At 39.8% G+C, this 12071-nt stretch overlaps 1 long non-coding RNA gene across 1 annotated transcript in view; it reads right to left on the reverse strand.

Moving 5' to 3' along the window:
- Positions 1 to 1056: 1056 nt before the first annotated feature.
- The window catches only part of LOC136243507 (uncharacterized), a 28929-nt gene continuing 17914 nt past the window's right edge, over positions 1057 to 12071 (reverse strand). Inside the window, exon 4 of the long non-coding RNA XR_010694885.1 lies at positions 1057 to 1589. This is a non-coding gene — a long non-coding RNA (uncharacterized lncRNA). The remainder of the gene's footprint in view (positions 1590 to 12071) is intronic.

Below are 12071 nucleotides of genomic sequence, written 5' to 3' on the forward strand. Positions count from 1 at the left end.
CAACTGCTACTGCTACTATAACACTGTACTATGGTCTATATGATTTTTGCTCAATGCCATAGTATATACAAGTTGAACTCAGTGGGGTAGGACATGATGTCTTATTTATTTGCTTATATAATTACCCTTGTTGCCTAAATTATTTTTACAAAACCACAAAAATTGCAAGAGACAAAGCAATAACAGCTTGTGTGACTTATGCATGAAATGTGTCAAAGCCATCTTTTAATTAATTAATGCTAAACAGTATGTACCATTCCAAAGACCTCTCTTTACCTTACACAGGCATCTAAAAAGTTTCGCAATAACACACAGAACTCACATGCTGCGAAGCAAAGAGATTTGGCCCGTCTTGAACTGTTTCTTCGTCATATGGAAATAAAAGTCGAGCCACCATCCTGTTGCTATGTGTGATGACATTATAACCGATCAACTCACCATCACGTGAGAAGACTTTTAATCTTTATACCCCCCCCCCCCCCCATGTCTATCTAACCAATACCATCAAGTGTTATGAAGGTAAAGTGAAGTGTTTTGGGGTGATATAATTGGGAAAAAAAACCCTACTCTCCATGATTCCTAATATACAGTTTCACATTAAATGAACTGGTCTATATTGTTTACAATGACATCACAGCAAGAATTTTTACAATCACCTGCACTGAAAAATGATCATTTAAGCTGCTAAACTTTTTTTTGTAAACATACAATTAATTTTACAGCCACTAACATACACTGCAGTTACACTGCATAATTCATTGCAAATACTGGCAGAATTAGATATTTCAGAATACATGTACCAGCCTCACTAGAGGCTTGGACACAATTTACCTTTTAGAGTGATGAAGTAATTCTACATCAGAATTACACAGAATTTGATTGATTGTTAAGAACACAATATGCCACCTAGCGGGCATTGAATAGAAACTTTGAGTAAGCGATTTCCAGCATGCCCACAAGTAGAAGTAAACTAATTAACTCTGCAATAGATTTCATCACCTTGGCAATAGTACACCTGTAATACAATTAGGTTTTATTACATGAGAGTTAGTTACAATTTGGGAAATCAATCAAAAGCAGTGCAAGGATATAGCGTATTGACTAACATCTATAAATGGTTTCATAATCAAACAAACTCAAATAGGATTCAAGGTCGTATATTGGATAGTACATTGGCATATGAATTGGTGGGTAAGGAGGTAGTAAGTGTGTTTCCTGACAGTGTGGTGACTGTGGTGATACTTGAGATAGCAGATGGTAACTGCGGTGCCAGGTAGAATGATATCCATGCTTGTAGCAGAGCTTTCAGTCGTTTCATTATTAGATTGTTGGTTGTCTGTAGGGTTAGATAAAGACTGGTTTGAGGAGCTCTTTTCCAGGATTGGAGTTGTTGTTGTTACATCAAGTGATCCACTGTGGTAAGGGAAGCTCGAGGGTATCCAAATTTAATGCATTGTATTGTTCGTCAGTTAGACCGTACCCCCAAGCAGGTCAGTCTTGGTAGTTGGAAACAGGTAAAGGTTGGGAGGAAGAAAGTCTTGGGTCATTCTTATTGTAACGATTGACAGTCCTAGACATGATGTGTTGATCTGTAAAGGACATAATATGTATTAAGAGTATTGTCAATGTAAGAGAATAATGATAATGAGTCACTTTGTACATACAACAAATTAGTTGTATATGGTTTGGGTTTCTATGCCGCAATGCGTTTCACATATGCCAGGGAAGTCAAGCTCATCAGGCCGTATTTTCAGGCGGCTTCACCCAAACTTTTGAAAACCCTTTTGGGTGTGTCAATGTAGTAGGTTACCTGGTCGGGTAGCTACTAACGAGGAGAGCGTACTCCCTAGGTGAAGATTATGGGAGGCTTAAGCTCCAATTGTGAACAATCTGCAAGGTAATGATAAAGATGGCAGTAGCTAATTAGTTTGTAAAATACCTGGGGTTTTCCTTGGTTAGAGTAATATATTGTTGGTCACGAACTATGAGTAGCAGTTCACTATTGAATGAACAGAGTCTATAGCGACTGTTAAGTGGGACACTTGCAAAGTATCTATGATATTTAAATGGGTTGGGCTGTTCCGCATGTGTGTACATCTTTTTCTGCATAGTCGCGTGTTGCACTTTACAAAGTCTACATGTTGGTAAGACTTTAGTGTAAATAACAAAAGGAGAGGACATACAAACATATAGTGAAGTATTAAAAGGAACAGTAAGTTAATGTTACGTGCTAGTATTGTTAAACAACTCAATGATTGTATTGGTATAATGCATTAATTGAAATGTAATAGATTTGGTTAGGAGTTGGGATTAGGTTAGGTTAGGGGAACCGTTAGAAGAGTTACAGGGTTTGGGTTAAGGGTTAGTTAGTGTTAATGAACTGATTATTCAAAATGAATGCACTATAAGGGTATATTGTTGGTGTTAAATGTAACAATATTACTTTCTTTCAATTGTTCCTGGAACGAGGAAGGCTACTGGATGACCAGTTTAATCCTTGTGGGCAAACACATTTTAATTTATTGATCCAGTATCTTTCTTTTTGGTATAGTTTATCTCTGATTGTAGTTGTGTTGTCGGTATCTTTGGTAATGATTTGTTCTATTAGTTGGACTGACATGGTATGACCTGGTATGGTGAAATGTTGGTCAATAGTAGAGTTGCTACTGGATTTATTGTTGATGTGCTGGGATATCCTGCGTCTGAGGGGTGTGCTAGTTTGTCCAACATATTATTTGTTGTACTGTATGAGATAAATAACATTCTTTGTATTGCAGGTTATGTTACCTCTTACTCTAAAAGATTTGTTGGTAGTTGAGCAGGTGATTCTTCAAGATGTTGATAGAGCTGTACCGATATGGGTTTTCCGCATGTACCAATATCCGATGTGGATACTACCAAAAGAAGCCGATAACCAATAGTTGATCCGATAATTTTGCATTACAAACAAAAGTTATAGTTAATCTATGCAAAAGTATACATTTACCTACTCTACAACAACATGTGGATATATTCATTGCTCACTCTTTGCTTGTGGTGGTAGTGGTTTGGGTTTCTATTATACAATCCAGACAATTACGCACCCACAAACATTTTAATACATACTACCATAAAGCCTTAAACGGATATTTCTGTATTACTCTACATTTTATTGGCTTGTGTGAAGGCTGGTACAGTAGGTTCCTTGGTTATTCTGTGACTTCTTTTATATTACAAAAGGTACTATATAACCATCATTTAAGACTAATAAACTTTCCAGCAACAAACACTAGAATTGCATGTATTTGTATGGCTTCTTGTAGCGTAGTGCTAGTTGTAGAGTGACCAATAAGCCACTGCCACTGAACAGCCACATGGAAAACGCAGAAAACCTATATTATAATCTGTTTATGTACAAACTATTGCTGTATAAATATCGGTAGTGATATCGGTCCTCCTACTGTTCTGTACCGATACCGATATTGGTAAAAAATGTCATATTGGTGGCCGATATTTTGGCCGATCCGATTATTGGTACAGCTCTAGATGTTGAAAGATACTTAAGTAAAAAGTGTCTTTTGATTGGACAGGGGGTAATGATATTTTTTGGTGGATTCATTTGATCTATCTTGGGAAAGTTAGAGTTAGTGACTGGATGATGTTCCAACTCAAGTTCAATGCTGTTTGTTTCAGAAACAACATCAGGTTTGATGCAAGCACAGACAAGGAATCTTTTGAGGTTGGTGTTTTTCTTGAATGCCATGATGGGGTAGTGTGGAAAATGGTTTCCCACAGTAGGGTCTTCTTGGATGTAATGCCAATTGTGTCTAATTGTTTTGATGACTTTGGCTGCCGAAGCAGCAAATCTCATGACAAAAAACAGGTACTTTTGAGTACGATTTTTTAAGTCTGTGTTAATGTTGAAAATATTGCTGTTGTAATGTAATCTGAGGTGTAGTCTTGAGCATTCATTTGCCAGATATGTTGAGAAATATATTTGTTGAAGAATATGTTCATTCTAGCATATCTGATGGCCTCCCCAATTGCTATCCCCTTTTGGGTTCCCAGTGAGTGGTATGAGCTGGCATGTGTGCATGCCTGTTTGTTGGTCGATTTGATATGCGTGGTTACAAAGAGTTTTTAAGGTGGACAACAGTGTTGAGGTATGTGATTTGATCTTGACTGAATTCAAATTTAAATTTCATAGATGGATGTATTTGATTCATGTGATTCATGAACAAGTCTAACTGTTCAGGGGAGTGAGGAACACCATAAAGATATCGTCGACTGTAGCAACTAATACGTTGGCTTAAGGGGTTCATTGTTAATTGAGAAATTTATTTTCAAGGTTGCCAAGGAAAGTGTTTGCATAGGAGGGGGCGGTTTTACTGCCCATGGCTGTACCAAGTAATTGTTTATAGCACTTCCCATTGAATTCAAACACAGTTGCTTTAAGGACAATTTCTAACAAATTTGTTGGTGTTTCTGCTGGTGGTTGTTGAGGATTTGTGCTTTCGAATTTGATGAATTCATCATGGCAAGATTTAATGCCTTCCTTGTGAGGGATATTGGTGTATAGGGATGTCACATCAATGGTGGCTAGCAAGGAATGAGGCGATATAGTTAGTTGTTCAATTTTGGCAATGAATTGAGAGGAGTCTCTCAAAAAAGATGGTAGAGTTTTAATGTATGGTTGTAGCCAAATTGGCTTATATTCTCAGTGGGACTCTGGCAACAAGACATAATAGGTTGGATTCCTGGTAGATTTTTATGAATCTTTTTCAGAAAATAAATCTGTGCTAGTCTGGCATCTTTTGGTGGACGAAGGTGTACATATTTTTAGTAATATAATATTTTTGTATGTCTCTGTAAGAATGGTGGTAATCTGTTTGCAAATGTGGTTGGTCGGATCACCTGACAATAGTTTGTATGTTCTGGAATTGTTGAGGTGGTTGAGCCCTTCGATAATGTAATCACTCTTGTTTCTAATAACAATAGTGGAACCTTTGTCGGCTTTGTTAATAATGATATCTTTGGCTTTTACATAGTTTCAAGAGGGCTGATCTTTGTAACCTGGACAAGTTAGGTGTGCTCGACTGACGGATTAAAGTCAGACAAGATTTCCAAGTTTGTGAGATCTCTTGCAGTGGGATAAATGTTAGTCCCCTGCTCAGTATGGGCTTTTCCAGTACACTTAATTCGTGACTGGATAAATTAACAATAAAATTTTCAGCACAGGTAACACAGTTCTTAATTTTACATATGTACAATGAATGGTGATAAAATATATAATTTCTTTTGGCAGCTCTTCTTCTGGCTTTTGATGTTAGAATTGTCCTTTTCCTTGGCCTCTGGGTTAGCCTTGTTCCCTGCCATGGCCATGGCCTCTGTTGTTGAATGATCAAGTTGGCCATTTGACGTTTGTGATGAGTGTATTTCTTCCAGTGGATACCGTTCAGGTAATTTCTTTGATATCTCAAGATTATTATCTACAGTAGAATAGCTTGTGGTGGAGAGTAGCCTGCAATACAATTAGGTGTTATTGCATTAGATTTAGTCACGGTTCGGGAAATTGATCAAAAGTAGCTGCAAGGATATAACCTCTTTCATAATCAAACAAGAATTCAAGGTCGAGGGAACTAAATTTGTCGTAGATGAGTAAGTTATTGTTGGCATATATCAAGTGCACGTAGCAGTAATAAATAAGAACATACATGAAAATTTCTTGTCTTCTTCTTTGTGACACTCCCAGTGTTGGTGAAACGGCTGATGGAAATGATGTGAAGAGTCTTTATCAGGACAACAGGTTTATGATAATTACAGTAGTGCTCATTTATACTTAAGCACAAACATCATCCACCATACCAACACAGGTCCACATGTGGTACAGATGTCTTGTATTATGTGGGACGTGTCATGGTTGACAACATGTGGAATGTGTACTGTGCCACAGCTTGATATAAAACTGTCAACTAGTTATGACAAAATTTTTCACTAAGGTGTGTAACTTTTAATGCAATAGCACCTAAATTTATTGCAAATTAAGGTGGTAAATTCTATTTCCAAAATGACAATAGCTTTGTGAATACTGCTACAGTGTAATTACTGGACCTTGTCATAGGTCAGGCATTGCATTTCCTTGTTGCATTCAAATAAACACCTGTCTCAACCATTAACTGGAAACATATTTGGGAAATAAACACCTGGTCTCAAATTAGGGCTTGGACAAATAGTTCGAACATTTGATTATTTGTTTGAGTAACCTGAACTACTATACGAACATTAAACTTTTGTTGGTGAGCTGTTTCATTTACTCAACTTATCTCAAAGTTTTCCCCAGCAATAGAGTGGTAATACTGTCAATTTGCTACTAACATCAAAGTCAATTTGTTAATCATATTCATATGTAATAAAGTGTAATATTGAACTGACTTGTACACACACACATTGCTGATGTAACAACACATGAATATATTTGTAATCATAAGACATCACTTAGTTAATTTCCTGTATCCTGTATTTATTAAGTCTTGCTATGTTGTACATTATTCAGTCTGGCATATTAAAGTTATTAGTTGCTTGAGTGTTAGTTATTGACGAGTATTACATTGGTAGCAGAGGACGGTTGAAGTTGGCCATGTCTACCCCTAGCACAGCTGCAACGAGTTCCAAGCACATCAGTTTGCCCAGGATCTTCTCAGAAGGTGACCCAACTGAATGGTTCAAGCGTTACGAGATCTGCTGCAGTGCAAATGACTGGAACGACGAAATGAAAGCAAAGAAAATGCCGACACTATTAGAGGGAGAAGCACTTGTTACCTGGCTAGAGTTGACTGCAGAGCAGCAAGCAAGTTATGACCTAGCTAAGAAAAACATCCTGGAGAGAATGGGGCCAGTACGGTTTGTGTCGATGGATGACTTTCATTGCAGACTGTTGCATCCTGGCGAGTCATTGTCTGTATACTGTCACGAACTAAAAAGGCTAATAGATCGAGCTATGCCAGCAGCAGATGCGACAACACGCCAACAGTTAGTGATGCACCAGTTTCTAACGGGACTCCCCCTGGAAATAAGCAAGCGATTACGTGCAGCAAGAGAGATTAATGACTTGGGGCAGCTGATGCAGCGAGCAAAGTTGTTGATGACTATTGATGCTGAGAATCCTGGTGAAAAATTAGCAGCTGTTCAGCAGCCAATTGACCGTGTGGAAGCCCTAACAGAGCAAGTCGCCGCCCTGACTGAATAGGTGGCCGCCATGGCAACTAATCAGAGAACCTCCCAGCAGCCAGCCAGACTCCTCTGTTTCTGTTGTAACTAGCCTGGTCTTGTACAGCGTAATTGCCCGAGATTAAAGCGATGTTTTAATTGTGGAAGGATGGGCCACCTCGCGAAGGACTGTCGTTCGGGAAACAGACAAGGGGCGTCTCGCACGGGCTGGGGGCGCCTCTGAAAGTAGTGAGCCCTTTGTGTAGTAATGTAGATAGTTATAGTAGTGTAGTTGTAGCAGCAGTAAGGACACAAGGGTCCATAATTAATGGTGTACTAGAAAACAGAGTAGTTGAGATAATGGTTGACTCAGGGTCGTCTGTTTCGTTAGTAAGAGAGAACCTTGTTACACCTAACCACAAACTAGCTAAACCCCCACAGGGACTGCAGTTAGTGTCAGCAGCTGGCGAGCCCATTTCAGTTTTGGGACAAATCACAACAAACATACAGCTAGGTAATGTAAAAGCAGACCACTGTTTTGTTGTAGTTAGGTCACTAATCACACCTGTGATTGTAGGTGTTGACTTCATGCAAAAGCATGGCTTATTACTTGACTTCACAACATCACCTGTTACCATACACAATAGTGCTGTGACTAAACTTCCACCTGAAATGGAGCCACTTCTTGAAGCAGCTTAGGCAGTTAAGATGAAAGCATCACCAGTTTCATGTGTATCCCAGTCACCTGAGGAAGCCATAGATGACTATGCTGTCCCCATCTTTGATGTTAAAACCTCAAGTTATGATCTGCCTGAATGTGGTGATCCAGCCCTTTTGTCGCTTGTTGAAGCTCACAAAGAGCTGTTTCGTACCTCCCCCAGGCATACCACAGTTGCAGAACACTTCATTCCCACAACTGGTAACCCTGTAAAAATACCACCTAGAAGAATACCAGGGAATTACCGTGCAGAAGTACAGCAGCAAATAAACACCATGTTGCAACAGGGAATAATTGAGCCTAGTTCTAGCCCATGGATGGCCCCTGCTGTGTTTGTTCGTAAGAAGAATGGGGAGGTACGCTTGTGTGTTGATTACCGGGAACTGAATAAACGCACAGTTAAGGATGCTTACCCACTTCCTAGGCCTGATGAAGTCCAGGACTGCTTGATGGGTTGCACAGTTTTCTCTACCCTTGACCTCAGGAGTGGGTATTGGCAGTTACCAGTTCATAGCAAGGACCAACCCAAAACTGCTTTTTGTCCTGGGCCTGGGTTTGGGTTGTTCCAATTTCGTAGAATGCCGTTTGGCCTTTCTGGGGCTCCTTCATCATTTCAAAGGCTTATTAACTCTATCTGTGGTGATTTATCATTTGTCACTACGTATTTAGATGACTTATTAGTCCATTCTGCCAATCTACAGGAACACATACAGCACCTTGACACTTTGTTTCAGCGTATGTCCAATGTTGGACTTACATTTCGTGGCAGCAAGTGCCACATTGGCTTGTCTTCCGTTACATATCTGGGGCACAATTTTTCAGCAACTGGTATGTCCCCCGATCCTGAGAAAGTATCTGCAGTTCGTAACTGGCCTACTCCATCTGAGCCAGGCAACCTTAGAAGTTTTCTGGGGCTTGCATCTTACTATCGTCGTTACATCCACAAATTTGCAGATATCGCAGCCCCATTGTACAACATAACCACCAAAGGGACTCCTGATGTGTGGGACAAGTCTTGTGAATTAGCTTTTAACCAACTAAAAGATGCCCTTTTGTGTGCACCAATACTTAAATATCCCAACTTTTCTACAGCTGCTAAACAATTTCAACTATATACAGATGCCAGTGCCACAGGTATTGGTGCTGTACTTGAACAAAGTGGCCATGTTGTAGCATACACTAGTAGAGCTCTCTCAACTTCAGAGCAACACTATAGCGTAATTCAAAAAGAGTGCTTAGCTGTTGTCCATGCCCTTAAACAGTTTAGACATTATTTGTTAGGTAGACAGTTCTCTATCATTACTGACCATGCTCCCTTGCAGTGGTTATCTGCACAGAAAATGGAAGGCCTCCTTGCCAGATGGGCACTTGCCATTCAGGAATATGACTTCACAATTACATATCGCAAAGGGCAGGACAATGGCAATGCAGATGCACTCTCTAGAAAAGCACACACTGCTGCAACTACACAGCTACATCTGTTCACTGAAGAATTACGCCAGCAACAATTTAATGATCCCATTATCCAACAAATTTATGAAGCACTGAGTCAAAATCAGTCGGCCCCACCTCATAATTCTGTATGGCATACACATCCTTACTCTCGATACAAACAGCTTTGGTCACAGTTGTGCCTGCATGATGGGTTAGTATGTCGAAGGTATACACCATCACCTAGCCTTAATACAGTATTGGTTCCTCTCATCCCAGAGTCATACCGCTCCACTATGTTATATCAGCATCATGATGCTGTATCTGCTGCCCACTTAGGATTTGAGAAGACAACAGCCAGGGTACGTCAAGTTGGGTACTGGGTTGGAATGTTGCAAGACATAGAAAGGTATTGCAGAGAATGTTTAGTTTGTCAGCGTTCTAAGCCTGCAAAACCAACTCGTGCCCCTTTGACCACTGTGCCCATTGGCAGGCCCTGGGAGATGGTGGCAGTAGATATTTTGGAAGTTCCCACTTCCCGACATAACAACCGTTATCTTTTGGTTATTCAGGACTACATGACCAAGTGGGTAGAGGCCATACCAATACCTAATCAAACAGCCGCAACCATTACCAGAGAGCTTACAACAGTGTTTTGTCGCTATGGTATCCCAGACATCTTACATTCAGATCAGGGCAGAAACTTTGAGAGCACCATCTTACGTCAGACTCTCGATGCTTTCGGTGTCACTAAATCACGAACAACAGCTTACCATCCTACTGTTGATGGATTAGTTGAACGCTTCAACAGGTCTCTTTTGCAAATGCTGCGTGCTTATGTTGATCAAAATGATTGGGAACAATATCTCCTTTTTGTGCTGTATGCATACCGTACTGCTGTTCATACGTCAACTGGGGTCTCACCATTTGAGCTGATGTTTGGCAGATGTACCCACAAGCCGCCAATTCCATCTAGTATGGCTTATGATGTAACCTCATATCAGCATCAGCTTCAAGCTAAGCTATCTAAGCTCAGAGATTTTGTTGAAACACACAATGCCCAAGCTAACACACAGCAAAAGCAGCACTATGATGAACACTCTCTTTCCAGAACTTTTGCTATAGGTGATTCAGTTTGGTTATCTGTCCCTACAGCAGGCAAGTTAGATCCCAAATGGGAAGGGAAATGGATCATTCAGTCAGTGAAAAGTCCCATCACATATACTATACACGATGGAAGGAGAACTAGAGCAGTTCATATCAATCGACTAAGACCAAGACTTCAAGCTGCTACTACTTCAGATGAGACAGTTCCACTGCTTCTTCAAAATGATTGGGCTCCCCCTTCAGTAGAACATCATTTTATTGATGATGACCCACCGGGACCTGAGCACCGTTATCCTACATGGGACAGAAGACCACCAGACCGCTATCGTCCTTGAGAACGAGCCAAAGCTAGGAGGGGCAGATGTAATAAAGTGTAATATTGAACTAACTTGTACACACACACATTGCTGATGTAACAACACATGAATATATTTGTAATCATAAGACATCACTTAGTTAATTTCCTGTATCCTGTATTTATTAAGTCTTGCTATGTTGTACATTATTCAGTCTGGCATATTAAAGTTATTAGTTGCTTGAGTGTGTTAGTTATTGACGAGTATTACACATACTTTACCATATCAAAAGAATTTTGAACAAAGTACAGTAGTGCTGCACTTCTCTTTAGGGAAGTCTCTGCAGATATACGTTCTGTACAAAGGTTCTCTACATGTTTACATATCATTACAAAAATAGTGCAGGCCAGACCAAAAATGCTGTAAGAGCCTGGACTTTTATGTGAGGAAATAAAAAACATTGCCATTTCCATAAATTACTCCTGCAGAAAGGTGCTATGGAAACATGTAACCTCAAAGTTTAACGTAAGTGCCTCAGTGTACAGAAGTTCTAAGAGACCTTGTGCAACAACAAATCTAAAACAGAAATTATGCGTGTGTTAATTGATGTGAAATGTTCTGTACTTGTTTTGGTGGACTCTGTAATTAGTGGTAAGAAATGGAGAGAGAAAGAGCCAATACACAGAGATCTTGCAGCAAATGCTTTGAGAGCTGTCACAGTATAACAGTGGCAACATCACGCTGGCACCATCAGCAGTGAACTCCTCAGCAATCAATTTGACGGCTTCATTACCATTAACTACAACTAGCAGTGGACCAGTGGCCACAGTCAACATTATAGTCTAACAAACAGTTTGACAAATACTACTATTCCCCAAGAGCATACTGCTAGATCATCCCAGCCCACAGACAAAAGTAATGCGGCACAAGTAAGCTTACAGTATTGCTACAGAGTCAACCCTAACAAAAAGAAAACAATTTACCTTGAAATTTAAAAGCATCCAAGAAGTAAGAAGAAACAGTTTGATGATCATGTGCCTATAGTTTGCCAGAATTTTCCGCTTCCAACAAGTGAAGGTATTGTACACAACAGAGGATCTGGTTACTGTGTACAATAAGTGGGGCAATTAACCTCTGGTGTGATGGAGATTATTTGGCTGATGAAAGAAGTCAGAAGAGGAAGAGAGTAGAAGCTGCTATAGAGCAATCATCTCACTGTAAGGCCAAGAAAGACAAAAATGAATCTATATTCAAGGATCTACATAAGAAGCATTCTGCCAAGTATGACATGCCAAGGCTTTGGTTATGGTCAAGGATGGTTGCAGCTGGTATTC

Source organism: Dysidea avara, chromosome 2, assembly GCF_963678975.1.
Source record: "Dysidea avara chromosome 2, odDysAvar1.4, whole genome shotgun sequence".
Taxonomy (NCBI): Eukaryota; Metazoa; Porifera; class Demospongiae; order Dictyoceratida; family Dysideidae; genus Dysidea; species Dysidea avara.